Raw genomic sequence first — 20,887 nt, 5'->3', positions numbered from 1 at the left:
CGCGAACCGACCAAGGTTCGAGGTTAACGTCCGGTCGACGTTGACGCCATTAGATACGCTGTGTGGTCTCAGACGGAGTCGAGATAAGACGAGAAATAACGTACGGCCTCGTCGCTCTAACCAAGCCTTTAAGTTCTCGCAGTAGAAATTTCTCTAAAAAATGCAGCGCGAGATCAAGAACTGAAATAAAAGTTCGTACGAAACACAGAGAGTGGCTGCAGTCCACTCCAGGAGTTAGGTCAAACAGTTCACGCTTATTACGTAAACACAGTTCACAAAAATACTTCAGAATATCGGCAAGCTTCAGCCATAATTTGGAAGACAATCACAAAAATAGAACAAATGTCGGCCACAACGATGTATATCAGCATTAAATTAGAATTGTATTAACACCTTCAGCTGCTAACGGGCGTTGATATATATCAACGGCGACAGGTGAAAATGTGTGCCCCGATCGGGACTCGAACCCGGGATGTCCTGCTCACATGGCAGACGCTCTATACATCTTTTTTTTGCCGGCGCGGTAGCTCAGCGTGTTCGGTCAGAGGGTTAGCTGCCCTCTGTAATAAAAAAAAACTGAGTTACCGATCAATAACGAACTTAAACGGAGGTCTTACTACGTCCGCCCGGGCAGATGCAAAGAACAAAAGCGAAGAAAATGAGATTAAAAAAAAATCCATCTGAGCCACCGAGGGCACAAAGGACAGCACGACTGCAGGGACTATCTCGCGCACACCTCCTGCGAGACCCACATTCTCACCTTGTATGTCCCATCCCAACACACTCATTACCCGTGGAAGACATTCTTACCAAGTCCTGTAAGAGTTCGGGGAATATGTGTGCATCCGCACAGAAGGAGGTCATGAGCGGTGTACCATAACTATATATATGGATATGGTGTCCATATAAGTATACATCAGCACTATCTCACAGTGAACCTGCAGTCACTACTCTAACATACAGGGTGACAATTATTGAACTATACGAAATAGAATCGCCATAACTTCTGAAAGGTTTGCGTTAGCACGTTAAAAGTGCGCAGTTGGCAGCGCGGAATCATGAAAATCAATATGCGTAAGGTATGGTTTGGTTTAGCCACGAATCCCAGCTTCATTTGCACGAGTTCGTCAATTAGCAAAATTGGCGCATTTATGGGCTGAGAATCCGCATTTCGCGATCGAGAAGTCTCTTCACCCTCAACGGGTGACTGTGTGTTGTGGAATAACCATTCGTGCAATGATCGGTGCAATATTCCTTGATGGTACGGTGGCTACCGAACGATACGTGAAGGTTTTGGAAGATGATTTCATCCTCATTATCCAAAGTGACCCTGATTTCGACAAGACAAGACGAAGCGTTCAGTGAATTCGAAAGTAAAATTCTATGTACCGACTTGACAGAAAATCCTAGGAAGTTCTGGTCTTACGTTAAATCAATAAGTTGCTAGAAACAGCATATCCAGACACTCCGGGATGATGATGGCATTGAAACAGAGGATGACACGCGTAAAGCTGAAATACTAAACACCTTTTTGCAAAGCTGTTTCACAGAGGAAGACCGCACTGCAGTTCCTTCTCTAAATCCTCGCACAAACGAAAAAATGGCTGACATCGAAATAAGTGTCCAAGGAATAGAAAAGCAACTGGAATCACTCAACAGAGGAAAGTCCGCTGGACCTGACGGGATACCAGTTCGATTCTACACAGATTACGCGAAAGAACTTGCCCCCCTTCTAACAGCCATGTACCGCAAGTCTCTAGAGGAACGGAAGGTTCCAAATGATTGGAAAAGAGCACAGGTAGTCCCAGTCTTCAAGAAGGGTCGTCGAGCAGATGCGCAAAACTATAGACCTATATCTCTGACGTCGATCTGTTGTAGAATTTTAGAACATGTTTTTTGCTCGAGTATCATGTCGTTTTTGGAAACCCAGAATCTACTATGTAGGAATCAACACAGATTCCGCAAACAACGATCGTGTGACACCCAACTCGCTTTATTTGTTCATGAGACCCAGAAAATATTAGATACAGACTTCCAAATAGATGCTATTTTTCTTGACTTCCGGAAGGCGTTCGATACAGTTCCGCACTGTCGCCTGATAAACAAAGTAGGAGCCTACGGAATATCAGACCAGCTGTGTGGCTGGATTGAAGAGTTTTCAGCAAACAGAACACAGCATGTTGTTATCAATGGGGAGACGTCTACAGACGTCAAAGTAACCTCTGGCGTGCCATAGGGGAGTGTTATGGGACCATTGCTTTTCACAATAGATATAAATTACCTAGTAGATAGTGTCGGAAGTTCCATGCGGCTTTTCGCGGATGATGCTGTAGTGTACAGAGAAGTTGCAGCATTAGAAAATTGTAGCGAAATGCAGGAAGATCTGCAGCGGATAGGCACTTGGTGCAGGGAGTGGCAACTGACCCTTAATATAGACAAATGTAATGTATTGCGAATACATAGAAAGAAGGATCCTTTATTACTTGTCGGTAAGGCGGGTGCCAGGTTGAGATTCATTGGGAGAGTCCTCAGAAAATGTAGTCCATCAACAAAGGAGGTAGCTTACAAAACACTCGTTCGACCTATACTTGAGTATTGCTCATCAGTGTGGGATCCGTACCAGATCTGGTTGACGGAGGAGAAATAGAAGATCCACAGAAGAGCGGCGCGTTTCGTCACAGGGTTATTTGGTAAGCGTGATAGTGTTACGGAGATGTTTAGCAAACTCAAGTGGCAGACTCTGCAAGAGAGGCGCTCTGCATCGCGGCGTAGCTTGCTCGCCAGGTTTCGAGAGGGTGCGTTTCTGGATGAGGTATCGAATATATTGCTTCCCCCTACTTATACCTCCCGAGGAGATCACGAATGTAAAATTAGAGAGATTAGAGCGCGCACGGAGGCTTTCAGACAGTCGTTGTTCCCGCGAACCATACGCGAGTGGAACAGGAAAGGGAGGTAATGACAGTGGCACGTAAAGTGCCCTCCGCCACACACCGTTGTGTGGCTTGCGGAGTATAAATGTAGATGTGGATGAACTCGATCCCATCGAAGCAGGAGAGTGTTTGATGTCATGGAGGAGCACTTTGGGGACCGCATCCTGGATCTGGGGCAGCCAGAGGCCGCTGGCATGGTCCTAGATTGGCCTCCATACTCTCCGATTCTGAACGCATGCGACTCCTTTCCGTGCGGGTATATTAAAAACAAGATGTACAGCAATAGCCCCCAAAATATTTCTGAGCTGGAAATAGCCTGTCAGGTCGTCATCGTCAACATCGGTGTTCCGACACTTCACCGGGCCATGCAGAATTTCCCTATCCGTCTACTCCACATCACCACCAGTGGTGGCAAGAGTTTCGAACATGTCGTAACCTGAATTCGAATATCTGTAGTGACGTTTACACGTTCAATAAAGTGTGTGGACACCTTAGTTTGTATCTAATTTACTGTTTTTCACACGTCGCAATAATTGTCAGTCTCTCTGTATATAAACACGCTTCTCTCAGAAGGTTTGAGGAATGTGAGGTCACAAAAACGATGTATAAATATGTATTTCACTGTAGAATTAAGCTGCCTGGTGGATAACACTATTTTAATTTATATTAACTTTAACATAAAAGAGTTTGTCCTTTCTATATTAAATTAATCGTAATGGAGAGGGCGATTGAAAAGTCCGTTAACATTTGAAAGGTCAATACCTCACAGAATAATGTAGACATAGAGGTAGAAATTGAATCAAATGCTTGAAATGACACGAAGTTTTACTGAAACGAAAACAAGCACAAAACGACAAGCAGATGTCGCTTCATGTGATACTAATCTATAATTAGGATAACAACAGATTTTTAGTAAAGACGATATTCTTTACAAAAAATGATCAACATGTAGGTAATGTCGAGGGACAATGCTGTGAGCAGCAATGGACAGTGTATCAGTACGTAAGGTGGGAAACTGCCGTCAGATGTTGACATTTAGCATCCCTAATGAAATGAAATGAGCGTTTGGCGTCATTGGCCGGGAGGCCCCTTACGGGGCAGGTCCGGCCGCCTTGGTGCAGGTCACATTACATTCGGCGCCACATTGGGCGACCTGCACGCCGGATGGGGATGAAATGATGATGAAGACAACACAACACCCAGTTCCTGAGCGGAGAAAATCCCCGACGCAGCCGGGAATCGAACCCGGGCCCCTCAGGATGGCAGTCCGTCATGCTTACCTTTCAGCTATCGGGCGGGTAGCATCCATAATGAGGTCGGTCGATCCCGGTGGACTTACGACTCGAAGCCCACAACCAATAATCATACGGAGCGAGGTCTTCAGACATGGGAGGCCAAACGCGGTGGTGGCGGCTCAGCACGCGATGCTCACCGAACACTGCGCGCAAAAGGTCTTTCACACGTGTAGCAATGTGAGTTGGACGGCCAACTTGCGTATAAAGTCGGAACCTCCAGCAGGTGTTTATCAGCCAGTCTCTCTCTCTCTCTCTCTCAGGCTAGCTGATTTTATACGTGATTCTCGTGCAGAGTCACTGAAAGGTTGCTTTTCGGCGCCGTCTGTTGACCTATCAATAAAGCCACATGTCATTTCAGGCATGTGTGTCAATTTTTACCCCTTACTTTCCTAATACCGTGAATTAGTGCATTTTCAAATGATAACGGGTTTTTGGGACACATTTTAATGTGGTGGCAGAAGCATTTAGTCAAATATTTCTTCCATAGCTCGTTCTGCCATGTTTGCATAATGAAATAAATGTCTTCTTACGACATTTAAAACAAATGAGAAACGCTGAATTTTTCTGATGTTTACGAAAGTGATCTGTAATACTTCCGAAGTAATGGAGAATTTAATATTACGATCGATTTTTTATGCATTAATATTCATCATCATATTATTATTATTATTATTATTATTATTATTATTATTATAGTATTCATCAATTACAGCAATACACATTTAGGAAAACAAAGAAATATACAGGGTGATTCAAAAAGAATACCACAACTTTAAAAATGTGTATTTAATGAAAGAAACATAATATAGCCTTCTGTTATACATCATTACAAAGAGTATTTAAAAAGGTTTTTTTTTCACTCAAAAACAAGTTCAGAGATGTTCAATATGGCCCCCTCCAGACACACGATCAATATCAACCCCATACTCCAACTCGTTCCACACTCTCTGTAGCATATCAGGCGTAACAGTTTGGATAGCTGCTGTTATTTCTCGTTTCAAATCATCAATGGTGGCTGGGAGAGGTGGCCGAAACACCGTATCATTAACATACCCCCATAAGAAAAAATTCGCAGGGGGTAAGATCAGGGCTTCTTGGAGGCCAGTGATGAAGTGCTCTGTCACGGGCTGCCTGGCGGCCGATCCATCGCCTCGGGTAGTTGACGTTCAGGTAGTTACGGACAGATAAGTGCCAATGTGGTGGCGCTCCATCCTGCTGAAATATGAATTGTTGTGCTTCTTGTTCGAGCTGAGGGAACAGCCAATTCTCTAACATCTCCAGATACTGTAGTCCAGTTACAGTAGCACCTTCGAAGAAAAAGGGACCAAAAACTTTATTGGCTGAAATGGCACAGAAAACGTTCACCTTAGGCGAGTCACGTTCATACTGAGTTGTTTCCCGCGGATTCTCAGTGCCCCATGCGCTGCGAACAAATGCTTGCTGGATGCGTGCTACATTTTCATCACTCGTTCTCGGCCGTCCAGAACTTTTCCCTTTGCACAAACACCCATTCTCTGTAAACTGTTTATACCAACGTTTAATACACCACCTATCAGGAGGTTTAACACCATACTTCGTTCGAAATGCACGCTGAACAACTGTCGTCGATTCACTTCTGCCGTACTCAATAACACAAAAAGCTTTCTGTTGAGCGGTCGCCATCTTAGCATCAACTGACGCTGACGCCTAGTCAACAGCGCCTCAAGCGAACAAATGTACAACTAAATGAAACTTTATAGCTCCCTTAATTCGCCGACAGATAGTGCTTAGCTCTGCCTTTTGTCGTTGCAGAGTTTTAAATTCCTAAAGTTGTGGTATTCTTTTTGATCACCCTGTATATAAAAATGAACATGTAAAATTATATACAGTAAACAAGTTTTAAAACGGCTCAGACTACACTCGGATGTTGATGGAGCTTCTCAATGCCACCAGGGAAGCGTCTGATTGGACATTCATTCACAATGTGGCTCATTGTTTGGGTGTCACCACAGTCGCACACACTGTCACTTGAAAAGCCCCACTCGTGCATGTTGTATTTACACCTACCCCCTTCAGCCCGATATCTGTTTAACTGCACCCACACATCCCTTGGTTGGTGGAAGCCGGGAACTGTTGGAATGTCTACAAGTTCGCGGTTTCGGGTTCTTGTAGCTTGCCACTCACGTTTCCACTCTGCGTCCTGGTCGAATCCCGTGGATAGCATTTGGACTCCCGTTTCATATGCTGGTGTTCTAGATTTGAGGCGTTTCCTGGGCAGTGATAGCAAATCGTCATGAAGATGGATCGAGTTGTTTTCAGAAACTTACTGATAGAGATTGTAAAGAGCAACCTTTCGACGGAGGTCTGGTGCACAGATGTTTGAAAGCACTGGTAGCCAGCAAGAAGGTGTAGACCGGACTGCACCACTAATTACTCTCATAACTGAGTTCAGTTACTTTCACTACGTGGGCGTTTCGGAGCCAAACTGGTGCACAGTATTGTGCTGCAGAGTATACCAGTGCAAGGGATGCTCCTCGGAGGACAGATGTGGTTGCTCCCCATGTACTGCCTGCCAGCTTTCTCACAAGGTTCACTCGTGTTTGTATCTTCTTGGCCAAGTTCATATTCATCTGACCGGTTTGGATTACAATTGTTTGCGTAAGCCATAGCCTTTTGTTTCTACCAACTGTCGAACGAACATCACTTCTGAAAACAGTCGTTTAACTGATTTTCAGTATTGCGTCGTACTGCGTGATAACTTCGATGGTCGATATTGACACCATGTGGGAATTTGTCAAATGAATAGGTCCGTCATGAAACATATCTTCCAATTATAATCGTTAGTCGTTGAAGATCCTCAACAAATGGCATCAAAATATGGAGCAATGAACTGAACTGGTTTCAACATTCGAAATATGCACGTCTTTCTTGAATCATAAAATACAGTTCCAGAACGATTGTACGCTATCAATAAGCAATCAGTAAAGTTGTGCTGTTCTTGTAAACGTGTCATATCTTCTTCGTCTTCTTCTTCTTCTTGCATTACGGCCTCTGTAGGACCACGGGTAGTCCCTTCGTGGACTGCATTTTCCTCCTCTTCTCCCAGAACCTCTTCATTCTTTCTCTTCTTCTCTCCCGCTCTTCTTCCGAGATCTTCAATGTCCGTTTCTCCTGTAGGTTCCACTGGTGACACTCTGTTTTCCTGTATTCTTCTCTGTCGTTGATCTCCGGCATATTGGTCGGTGTATATTTGTTCCTCCAATTGTCCTTTCCTTCGACCTTGATCCCCAGTTCCAACCAGTCCTTCCGAAGTTCAACAACCCACTTGCTTCCTTCCCCTTGTCCTCTCTGTTGTTTCCCACACTCTCTTCGTCATTCTGTCCATACTCACCCTAACTACGTGTCCAGCAAACCTTGCCCTTTTGAGTCTGATTTCCCCAGATATTGTTCTCATGTTCCGTACAACTCTTCCCTAGGTCTTCGCATCCACCTATCTCCACCTCTTTTGGGACCTAGTATTTTTCTCAGTATTTTTCTCTCTTCTTGCTCTAGTTGTTCTGCCCCATTTCTTCCTAGTGTCATCCTCTCAGCAGCATATAATACTGCATTCCTCACTGTTGCCTTGTAGTGGCTTATTTTTGCCTTTGTGGATATATTCTTTTTATTGTATATCTCTCTCGTTATACAGAATGCTGACCTCATCTTCTTTATCCTCTCTGTTATTCCCTTCTTGCTCCTGTTCCTTCCTGTTATATATTCTCCCAGGTATTTAAATTTGTCCACCGTTTTCACAGTGCCTTCCGGTGTTTCCCAGTCTGCAGTGGTATTTAACGTCAATGGCTTGTTATAGGCGATCCCCAGTCCCACCTTTCTGGCTACCTTACTTGTCGAGTTGTGTCTTTGCGTCTCCTACCGTCACACTTACTATTGCTATGTCGTGTGGAAAGGCTAGGCAGTCCACTTGAGCCCTGTTGCCTTTTTGTCCGCCACATATGTCTTTAGCATTCCCATTTCCTCGTTTAATGCTCTCCACTGCCTGATCACTTCGTCCAGTGCTATATTGAACAACAATGCTGACAATCCATCTCCCTGTTTAACACCAATCGGATGGCGGTAGTGGGGGGAAGGAGGGAGGGGCGAGCTTCGGCCCCAAGAGCCTGCTGCTAGTTGTCGCGAACGACTTTGCTTTAATAATCGGTACTAGACTACAAAATTATATCACAACTCCCATAAAAATGGCAATGTTAATTAATCAGCTTTTCTTCTCTTTTAATCACACGTTTCCCTTTCCTAAAGATTCTTCATCTACTTACGTAGCCAGCAAACCACTTGCAATTAAATGGCAGAGAGTGCCTACCACTAACCATATGCGAGTCCTCTACGCTCTGTGTGTGTGCTGTAAACTGTACAATCTTTTCTTCCCAAATCCTGCGGAAGCTTCTCTGAATTGTATAGGGGTTGGACAAAACATGGAAACAGCCCGAGAAATGCGTGCTTGAACATAAATGCCGATGCACGATCAATGCCTGTGCAATGTCGTCAGTACGTTGAAAGTGTCAGTCGTGATTGGAACTATGTTCTCTGCACTTTTAAGTGCCTCATATTGGAGCTAAGCGAATTCGAAAGCAGACAGATTGTTAGTGTTCGTATAGTGACTGCTTCCCTAACCAAGGAACCCGAAGTGTTTGGTGCTCCAGAAGGCACCGTATCGACGATTTGTAACGTATACAGGGAAAGAAGAAAAAGACATCATGCACTAGTTCCAAACGCGGACTAAACTTTGTGCTGAGTGATCGTGACGGGTGGTCATCGAAGAGGACTCCTACCAAAAATGAGAGGACGGCAGCTGCAAAAGCGGCTGCAGAACTGAATGTCGCCCTCGCGCGACCTGTCAGCAGCACAACAACACGATGGAGCTCCTTAAGTTGGGAATTCCAGGGTGTGCTGGAATTCTAAAACTACTCAACACTGATGCAAATGGCTATAACACGATTAATTTGAGCTAAGGTATTATGGGACCAAACCGCTGAGGTCATCGGTCCATAAGCTTACGCACTACTTACTCTAACTTAAACTAACTTACGCTAAGGACAACACACACACTCACTCATGTCCGAGGGAGGACTCGAACCTCCGACTCTCGGGTAGTTTTGAGGGAAAGTGCCTTAATAACACTGTTTTCATTAACTTTAAAAAGTCAAAAAGTGGTAAGACAGAATTTTTAAAAGTACTTTGTAATAAATAATTGAAGATCTTCATTATCAAAAAGTGCCTGAGGTCAGTTTTGATCTGCATAGTGACTAATTATCGATCTCTTATAAGCTATGTACAAGAACTTTATCGTTTCGCAAGATTTTAAATATTGCAGGAAACTAGGAGGGACTCCAAAACCGATTAAAGGCACAAACCGCTGTTTAATTAAGTTACAGTTACTAAATATTTACGTTAAACGGCCTTTGAACACTGCGAGTTAATTGTTCCGCTACGGCGCAGTTAAACAATATCGCGAGTAAAATTAACAATTAAATTTGTCCCCAAGCAAGGCTAAAATCTTCGAGTGAGGCTTCGTCCCATTCCGATACACACGGTCAACACCGTATGCAGAAACGTATATTACGAAAGTACACAACTTCTTATTGTCGTAATCCAGTATTTAACGGGGCGGGGAACCTCACGTACTGACAATAGTAGTCCACTTGGTTGTCCAGTTACGACCATGCAGGAAACGTCAGGTCGTAATATTTGTGACGCGTTTGTGGGCAGAGAAGAAACAAGCAACATGCTGATATGTCAACATAGTAAGGCACCACATATAAAAATATCTGTACTTATACGCGTTTCGCTATGTATATTATTAGTATCGGTACTGAAAACCAAATTTTTATTGCCCATACACCCACAACATAAGGGATCGTTTTGTGTTGGACAGTGTTTGGTAACAAGCTTTAAAAGGTTACCAATTTACACACAGCACAAAATTTTACGACAAATGTTCACAGTAGAGTTATCGCATCGACAGAGTGTACAAACTTCTTTTAACGAGTTGAGGTGACCCTGTAACATTGACCAAATTTTTATGTTGCTTGCGAGTCTGAAAACAATTGTATTATAAAACTTCCTGGCAGATCAAAACTGCGTGCCGGACAGAGACTCGAACTCGGGACCTTTGCCTGTCGTGGGCGAGTGCTCTACCAACTGAGTAACCCAAGCACGACTCACGCCCCGTCCTCACAGCTTTAATTCCGCCAGTACATCGTCTCCTACCTTCCAAACTTCACCGAAACTCTCCTGCGAACCTCAGTTGATAGAGCACTTGCCCGCGAAAGGCAAAGCTCCAGAGTTCGAGTCTCCGTCCGGCACACAGTTTTAATCTGCCAGGAAGTTTCATATCAGCTCACACTCCGCTGTAGAGTAAAAATTTCATTCTATAAATTGTACTGTAACTGTTTTTACTGAGGATATGTATCTCTACTGTAATTATGATGGGACTTATCCTCGGTAAAATGACCAGAGGTAAAATATTCCCTCTACGAATGTTTGTTTGGGAAATGCTCAGAAATAAGAAACACTTGGGTCGTTTTACGGGTCGGGGTGCGGTTTGTTAGAGCTCTTGATCGTTTAAATAGATTAGAGAACTTGTAAAGGAAGATGTACTGAGATTTAGTGAAGTGTGGTGACAAGAAGAGCAGTATTTCTGGTTAAAAATGTTTCAAATGGTTCTGAGCACTATGGGACTCAACTGCTGAGGTCATTAGTCCCCTAGAACTTAGAACTAGTTAAACCTAACTAACCTAAGGACATCACAAACATCCATGCCCGAGGCAGGATTCGAACCTGCGACCGTAGCGGTCTTGCGGTTCCAGACTGTAGCGCCTTTAACCGCACGGCCACTTCGGCCGGCTATTTCTGGTTAGGTGAGTGTAAGGTGATCGACACAAAATCAAATTCAGGAGTGGGCCTACTAATGAACAATATAATACAAAGGATGGTAACAACATAGCGAACGAATTACCACAGCCAAGGCAGAGGCACAGTCACGATCCGTCACAATAGATAGAGCGTAAGTAGGTACTAGCTTCGCAAGTGACGAAAAATTTAATAAATTTAATACTGGACGATGTTTAAGTGCGTGGCTGGTGTTAAATTACATATCGTTGGTGAAGGACACAACCAACCACAAAAATTTTAAAAAATATTTTATTGTCATTGTTAGTTTCATGTTATTAATTCCATTTTCAGGTGGCTAAGCTTCTTCTACTGCAGTATTAGATTCGTTAGCAACATGGCGTCTGCTGCCGCACTGCATAAGAACATCTTCGTAGTTATCGCCACTTGACATATTGTATGGATGACTTCAATGACGCAGAAAAATCTGCTAATGGGCTACAAATTATAACATATAAAGTGAATGAGTTACATACCCCAGTCAACAAAGGAAAATTAGGGGAAAAAGTGTGTAGTCGCAGCTCGCATCTCGTGGTCGTGCGGTAGCGTTCTCGCTTCCCACGCCCGGGTTCCCGGGTTCGATTCCCGGCGGGGTCAGGGATTTTCTCTGCCTCGTGATGGCTGGGTGTTGTGTGATGTCCTTAGGTTAGTTAGGTTTAAGTAGTTCTAAGTTCTAGGGGACTGATGACCATAGATGTTAAGTCCCATAGTACATTTGAACCATTTTGTGTAGTCGCAAAATTTTAGTACAATGGTAGAAGGGAGTATCATGAACAATATATCAAAAATACCCACCGGGGGTGTCCAAGGCTGAGGGTGGTGGGCGTTTAAGGGCCACTTTTTAGGTTTTTTCTGGCGTAAGAGCGACTTCTAGCAAAAATGTTTTCAAGTACAAAATTAAACTACACTTAATATCCGGCAAGAAAGCCTTATTCACTTTTTCTCTAAGGCTAATAGGTCTCGCTGTAATGGTACCTGAATTACGTAACCATTGCGGCACCTCATCTCAACCTCTCGATACCAGCAATATTCTGCTGTGTTTCTGTAAAATAGTTAACATATTTCTGTGACAACATTCAGATTTGATTTCATTAATGTAGAGGTACTTTGATACATCGATATGTTTATATTGCAATGACATTATTCTTATATGTATTCTTTCTTTTGTCACTATGATCTTTGACGTACTTGTAACTCTGATTTTTGGGAGCGTAAGCGGTTATTAAAGAGTCAAGTGTTGGTCGTCATGTTAAAAAGACGCAAATTGTAGTCAGTTTATGAAACGTAAACCTCAACAGTGAGGAAGATATTTTGAAGTATGTTTTATATTGTGAACTGATGGTGCAACAAAAGTGATAAAAAAGAGGTGTAACTTAAATTCGGCGTGCTGATTATTTTTTTCATCACCATTGTCTTAACTTGCAAAAGTTTAATCTTCAAGAATGGTTTGTGAAACACATCTATAAAACTTTTGAATATCGCAGAATAACACCTAGGCCTCTTTGCATCCTAGCTTGGAATCATCACTGCCTAGATTTTCGACGAATGAGCCATGAGTTCACAACGAGACCAGCGTGGGAAACACGGAAAGATGAGTGCCTAGTTTATCCGTAATTTCAAGAAATGACTTTATTAACTGTGCTCTAATGACACCTGCCACATAATATAACTTTGTTGTTGCCCGAAAATGCGGTATTTAGCAGCGTGAGCAACACTACAATCATAATTAATTTTTGACCTTTGTTGTGGTAGGGTTGTTAGGTCGCGTTGCAGGTAATGGCAAAATCGCAATATTACTAAAAATAGTGTTTTAATGGTATTCAATTATTTACTGTTAAATAAAGTGGGTTATGAACAAATATGAAATGTGTGTACCATGTCTAAGTACAGTAAAGCCATGTTTTATCATCTAAATTTCAAAATTGTACTGCTTTGTTCAATTCGAACAGACCTCGCTGTAGTATATCCAGTTTGACCGTCGGCCACCAAGAGCGTGAAGACGAAAGTGTCGCTGTCTATGTTATTGTTAGAGGTCTCACTGTAGACTTTTCTTTCCCCTCACTCGAATGGTGGAAGCATTGTATATAAATACACTCCTGGAAACTGAAATAAGAACACCGTGAATTCTTTGTCCCAGGAAGGGGAAACTTTATTGACACATTCCTGGGGTCAGATACATCACATGATCACACTGACAGAACCACAGGCACATAGACACAGGCAACAGAGCATGCACAATGTCGGCACTAGTACAGTGTATATCCACCTTTAGCAGCAATGCAGGCTGCTATTCTCCCATGGAGACGATCGTAGAGATGCTGGATGTAGTCCTGTGGAACGGCTTGCCATGCCATTTCCACCTGGCACCTCAGTTGGACCAGCGTTCGTGCTGGACGTGCAGACCGCGTGAGACGACGCTTCATCCAGTCCCAAACATGCTCAATGGGTGACAGATCCGGAGATCTTGCTGGCCAGGGTAGTTGACTTACACCTTCTAGAGCACGTTGGTTGGCACGGGATACATGCGGACGTGCATTGTCCTGTTGGAACAGCAAGTTCCCTTGCCGGTCTAGGAATGGTAGAACGATGGGTTCGATGACGGTTTGGATGTACCGTGCACTATTCAGTGTCCTCTCGACGATCACCAGTGGTGTACGGCCAGTGTAGGAGATCGCTCCCCACACCATGATGCCGGGTGTTGGCCCTGTGTGCCTCGGTCGTATGCAGTCCTGATTGTGGCGCTCACCCGCACGGCGCCAAACACGCATACGACCATCATTGGCACCAAGGCAGAAACGACTCTCATCGCTGAAGACGACACGTCTCCATTCGTCCTTCCATTCACGCCTGTCGCGACACCACTGGAGGCGGGCTGCACGATGTTGGGGCGTGAGCGGAAGACGGCCTAACGGTGTGCGGGACCGTAGCCCAGCTTCATGGAGACGGTTGCGAATGGTCCTCGCCGATACCCCAGGAGCAACAGTGTCCCTAATTTGCTGGGAAGTGGCGGTGCGGTCCCCTACGGCACTGCGTAGGATCCTATGGTCTTGGCGTGCATCCGTGCGTCGCTGCGGTCCGGTCCCAGGTCGACGGGCACGTGCACCTTCCGCCGACCACTGGCGACAACATCGATGTATTGTGGAGACCTCACGCCCCACGTGTTGAGCAATTCGGCGGTACGTCCACCCGGCCTCCCACATGCCCACTATACGCCCTCGCTCAAAGTCCGTCAACTGCACATACGGTTCACGTCCACGCTGTCGCGGCATGCTACCAGTGTTAAAGGCTGCGATGGAGCTCCGTATGCCACGGCAAACTGGCTGACACTGACGGCGGCGGTGCACAAATGCTGCGCAGCTAGCGCCATTCGACGGCCAACACCGCGGCTCCTGGTGTGTCCGCTGTGCCGTGCGTGTGATCATTGCTTGTACAGCCCTCTCGCAGTGTCCGGAGCAAGTATGGTGGGTCTGACACACCGGTGTCAATGTGTTCTTTTTTCCGTTTCCAGGAGTGTAAAATAAAATCGGTCAGTAAGGGTAGCCTTTTCGTACTCCCATATTAGTGTATTTTGAGAAACGTTCTCGTCGCCTCTTGACATCTCATATCTGCCTCTTGTAATCCACACTTCCGTTACTGAAGTAAATCTCAGTCCCATGTAGAAGACAGCTGAAATTTTACTGTACGAACAGCGGAACTGTAGCAAGCTACTGTTTTTTCCCCTTTCCATATTTTTTTGGGGGAGGGCAGAGGCCGGGGGTTATGACATAAAGTTTCGAACAGGTCTGAAATGGAAAGTTTGTTGGAAGCTAATCTTATTCTCAGTAACAGGATGAATGTAGTCTACGTAATCGGGGCACTGTGAGTTACGATGCCTTGAGACATGATATATACTTAACGCGTTAAAAATTTGATATAAAATTATGATTCTTAATGAGTAAATTGTAGTAGCATTTTAAATTTTTACATTCGGCCAACAGTTGCATGAAGTACTGAAAATTAAATTTTAGTCACCTCTAGAATCCGTTACATAGTCGGGATGGACCTGTGAACTACAAACCACGTGCTATGAACCATGAACCGGTGTAGCCCGTTGATAAGATACATACGTTGCACAAAAATACGGAAACACCCCGAGAACATAGATGTAGATAATGTCCAAATCTGAAAGTTGTGTTGTTGTATTTGACAGGAAAGGCACCCGTGCACCGCGGTCACATCGTGCAAGTGTGCGTGTTCAGAACTACGTTTTGTGTAGTTGTGAGTGCATTATGTCGGAGCTAAATTTCTGAGTTTCTCCGGGCGTATACAACTTTCAAATAACTTCCGGGAATTCAGCCAGGTAACACTTTCAGCGACCGCCGATATTTCGGCGGGAGAACACCCCGCCATTTTCAAGGCAAACTGCAACGAACAGGCGGCGTAAATGCAAATTTAAAACCTCGGTTCTCGGACTGATGCAGGAAAGGTAACACACACACACACTGAACACTAGTGCCACCAAAGATGACCAAAGTCAGAGCTATCGATAGTGAGACTACGAACTCGCAGCTGAGGCAGCGTTGACTCTGTCCCTCTGTTTTTTGACAAGGGAGATAGCCGGATTCCAAAGACAATATAAACAAAAACCTCCATCCCTGTTAACGAGGTATCTCGCTAATTTAATCTCAACTGCCTCCCTAATGACACTGTCCCAATAGCTGGACGTGCATGCCAATATCTCAGTGTTATTATATAACATGGGGTGACCAGTATCCAAGCAATGTTCGGCAATAGCAGATCTATTTGGCTGCTGTAATCGTGTGTGCCGTTTATGCTCAGTACATCGGTCCTCCACGGTCCTCATAGTCTGACCAATATATGGCATGCCACAGCTACAAGGAATGCGTCATACACCCGCCTTACGCAGACCATTCTTAACAGAACTCAAAAGCACTCTAATTTTAGATGAAGTTCGGAAAACACATTTCACATCTTGTTTCTGTAAACTGCGACCGATCTTGTTGGAAGTGTTCCCTACGTAAGGTAAAAAGGCAGTAGACTTAGGTGTAAATTGCTGATGGTCTTGTGGTGGGTGCTTCTGTAGCCACGTTATTTGAAGTGCTTGGCGTTTCAAGAGGCACCGTACAGAAGATTCATACCGCATGCAGGGAAAGCGGAGGAACAACATCCGCTAAGTCATAACGCGGACGAAACTGAGTGTCCAGTGATCCAGACGGGCGAAGACGATTGTAACGAAAAATGAAACGATGTCATCTGCAACAGTGATTGCAGAACTGGATGTCGTACTCGAGAACCATGTCCGCACCAAAAGAACATGAAGGGATCAGGGAATTAGAGTGCGTAGTGGAATTCCAAAACTACACAAGAGTGATGTAAATGCCCGAACCAGGGAAACGTTGTGCCCGAGCAATAAAACCTGGACGATGGTGCAATGGGTAAGTCATACGGTCGGAGGAGTCTTGTTTCACGGTGTTTGCGACGTCTGGTCACATTTACGTCCCGTGAGTGGAATATAGGGGGCAATAAACAGTGGAATATAGGGAGGGGGGAGTGTCTGGTGAAGATTTCGGCAGCCACATCGCGGTATTCGATGGGCTCCATGGTAACTCTGCGACTTCGTATTACTGCTAAGGATTCTGTGACCATACTGGCTGGTCAAGTCCAAGACGACAGAGCCCCTGCTCAGACAGCACGCGTCGGCCAGGACTTTTTTTGTGAGCGCGGAAATAAATCGTCCCATGTTCCCTGGCCACCACAGTTACCAGGTGTCGATGTTATTGAGAGAAATGGCTGCTTGATCGGTATCCAGTTCCATTGTTATCTGAACTTGACACTATTTTTCAGAAAGAATACTATAAGAGTGCCTTGAAAACCGTATAGGACCTGTATGTATCCACTCCGAGATAACGGAGGAAGCTACGGGGTGTTAAGAAAGTCTCTCCGCAGTGCTGTATGATTGTTAGCCACGATGTGATGATGATGATGATGTTTGGTTTGTGAGGCGCTCAACTGCGTGGTTATCAGCGCCCGTACAATTATCCAATCTTTGCTCAGTCCAATTTCGCCACTTTCCTGGATGATGATGAAATGATGAGGATAACACAAACACCCAGTCATCTCGAGGCAGGTGAAAATCCCTGACCCCGCCGGGAATCGAACCCGGGACCCCGGTGTTAGCCACGAGTCCCGTATGCCGCAATGAGTATACCGAAAGGAAACTCCGTGAAATACAAGTTATTAATTTACTGAATATTCATTTTTACTTAGAGATTTCTACATTAAATGTTGAAATTTTCCCCCTTTTGTTGAAAATTCAATTCGTCTAATCATGTTTCCAAACACAAGCTGTAACATTTCTTCTGTAACAGAAGCAGTGAAAGTGGATATTGCAGTTTTCAATTCATCGATGAATTTTGGACGGTTGCTATAGACAGTTGCTTTCGCTGTACCCCATTAGAAAAAGTCAGGTGGTGTTACGTAAGACGATCGAGGAGGCCAAAGTCCCTGTGAAATTATGCAATCACCGAAAACATCAGCAAGGAGGAGGAGGAGGAGGAGGAGATTACTGTTTAACGTCCCGTCGACAACGAGGTCATTAGAGACGAAGCACAAGCTCGGATTAGGTAAGGATGGGGAAGGAAATCGGCCGTGCCCTTTCAAAGGAACCATCCCGGCATTTGCCTGGAGTGATCTAGGGAAATCACGGAAAACCTAAATCAGGATGGTCGGACGCGGGATTGAACCGTCGTCCTCCCGAATGCGAGTCCAGTGAACATCAGCAAGCATTGAAACGCGAGCTGTATGCTGTTGAAAATAACCGTTCAGTGTTTCACTTGACACAAGTTCTCCTATGAATTGGTACAGAATATCACTGCAGTATCGCTGTGCGTTTATTGTTTCGCTGAGAAATATGGGACTCACAGTCCGACGTCCAGAAATTGCGATCCAAATTCCTATTTTCACATAATGAAGTGGCTCCTCATGAATACACAATGAATTTGCAGTTCTCCACATACGAGAATTTTGCGAGTTCATGTACCCGGATAAATGAAACCGTGCCACATTAGTGAAAAAAGTTTCATTACGAATATCCCTTTCATTTTGTTGAACGAAATTTTTGAACCATTGACAATTACTGTCGTCGCTTGCCATGATCAGTATTTTTCAGGTCTTGTACGACTGTTACTTTGTATGGTAAAAGTTATAATTTTTTCCTTACAGTTGTGTGGGCCGTTCGATTTCCTGGGCGAGTTTTCTTACTGACTTGTTCGGACTCGTGGACATTTTATCAGAAATATCGAGTATTTATCCTCAGGCAAAACGCTAGGACGACCACTTCTCTGTGCATCTGTCACTGAACCCGTACTTCGAAATTTGTTAATCAGACCTCGCACAGTATCGCGATGTGGGAGTGTTGTCTCCACGAAAACTGAATTAAATGTTTGACGAACTGAAACTGTGTATTTACCGCCAGCTTTGATCACTTGTTCGAGTAGAAACACACGTTCTTCAATGGTCAGCATTTTAACAGTGACAAAAACGAACAAAGGAGCTAAACTTAAAGGTCCACGTCAACACGTAACGACTCACACCAACGATACTACTGACGCTGGCTGAGATAAACGGAACAGCGGAATGTTAAGAGTGTCCACTTGAAAGAAAGTAATCCAGACATGCGAAAAATCATACGGCACTGTGGAGAGATTTTTTGAACACCCTGTATTTAAGGTAGACAAGTTATAGACGTGCACGTCAGAGAGAGAGAGAGCAAGTTACGTCAATGTTAAACAATCTTTGTTAAATGTTATTTATTATTCCAGTCTTTGATCACAATATGAATTCTTTACACGATGACCGGTTTCAGTCCGTGATGACCATCCTCAGATCTTTTTTACACCATCTCCTAAAGTGATAAGGCCATGGTGTAAAAAATATCTGAGGATGGTCATTACGGGCTGAAACCGGTCATCGTCTAAAGAATTCATATTGTGATCGAAGACTGGAATAATAAAAAAACATTTGACAGTATTGGATCACTGTTTGTATACGCGACCATGTTGGTGAGACATTCTTTGTTCTTATTGCGACACAGTCTCTGCCTCTCCGCAGTCTAATACGTTCTTAGTTGGAGTGTGGCAGGCGATGGACATATTCAGTAGTACTGTGTAGCCTTGTGATCGTATGTGTAAGACGAAGAAAGATTTACTGTAAGGGACAGCAAGGACGACTATGATGTATATATATTGAAAAGCGAAAAGAACATAAATTTTGAATAATGTTATATTTTTTTGAAGAGAAGGGGTTTGATATAAGACTGCAGCACTTCTCAGCTACTTTTTCTGAACGATTATTATCAGATATTTACCTTCACTCACTCGCTCAGACGTGAAAGAAAGACCACCCTACTGCCCTGAGTCGTGCTTTAACATATCAACTGATTAAACTGTTTGGTTTTTATATAAATTCTCTGTTACCCTTATATCTTTTTTTAAATCTGCTCACTTTGTTGAGTCTAGTATTGTTCAGATCAATGTTAGGTGTGAAGATCACTCGAAGCATTACTCCGTCTTTTTGAGTACATACTTCATTCTAAAATCGTTGTCCTGCAATATCATTTCAGAGGAGTAGTAACTCTCCTGACCCCACTGTTTAGGGAGGCTATCATTACGCATTACCACACTGCACCATGTGGTATGCAATAGTTTGAATATTGTTTGGAAATTTTATTTAAAAAATAGAAATGTAGCTTAGGCTCTGCCTGCTTGCTGTTTGCTGTTGTGCTTTCGAGAAATCTGCAACAATGTTGGTAAGACGCGAGGTAAGTGAATGGTTCTAAGCACTATGGGACTTAAAAAATGAGGTCATCAGTCCTCTAGACTTGGAACTACATAAACCTAACTAACCTAAGGGCATCACACACATCCATGCCCGAGACAGGGTTCGAACCTGCTACCGTAGCAGCAGCGCGGTTCCAGACTGAAGCGCCTAGAACTGCTGGGCCACAGAGGCCGGCGAGGTAAATGGAAATTTTGATTAGGATCAGGTAATTGTTTTACATCAGTTGCGCATTTAATATGAAGACAAGTTGTATTCTGACCAATTACGGATCAAGTCAGCTTAGGTTCTGTTTAGTCAAAGGCAAGCATACAAGTTGCGTAACAGATTGTGGGTAGATAGTTTTGATAGTACATAGACTTTTTATAGAGTGGGAGGTAAATTTGGGCTAAATTTCATACAGAAACACATACTGGGCAACTTACAGATGTTCGGAAACTATTTTAGTGCACTTCGTGGAGATGGTGCATACGCACAAGTAGAATTTGGTTATGTGGTATATCTCCTAGCTTGGCAGTATTAATGGCCAGCCGAGTAACGTAACTTTGGAAAAAACGACATTTTGTCAATGGAGGGCGTGATTGATTACTTCGTAAAAACTTTTTGTTTATTTATAGACGCAATCACATTCTTATAACACAGTCATAACCAGCTTCGGCGATACAATGACAATCTTCAGATTCTAAAACAATCCAAAAGAAAATTTATATTACAGTACTGAACACTAAAATTGCTACATCATGAAGATGACGTGCTACAGACGCAAAATTTAACCAACAGGAAGAAGATGCTGTGATATGCAAATGATTAGCTTTTCAGCGCATTCACACAAGGATGGCACCGGTGGCGACACCTACAACGTGCTGACATGAGGAAACTTTCCAACCGATTTCTCATACACAA

The sequence above is a fragment of the Schistocerca americana genome, chromosome 10 (assembly GCF_021461395.2).
Source record: "Schistocerca americana isolate TAMUIC-IGC-003095 chromosome 10, iqSchAmer2.1, whole genome shotgun sequence".
Lineage (NCBI taxonomy): Eukaryota > Metazoa > Arthropoda > Insecta > Orthoptera > Acrididae > Schistocerca > Schistocerca americana.
This window is presented reverse-complemented; position numbering follows the sequence as displayed.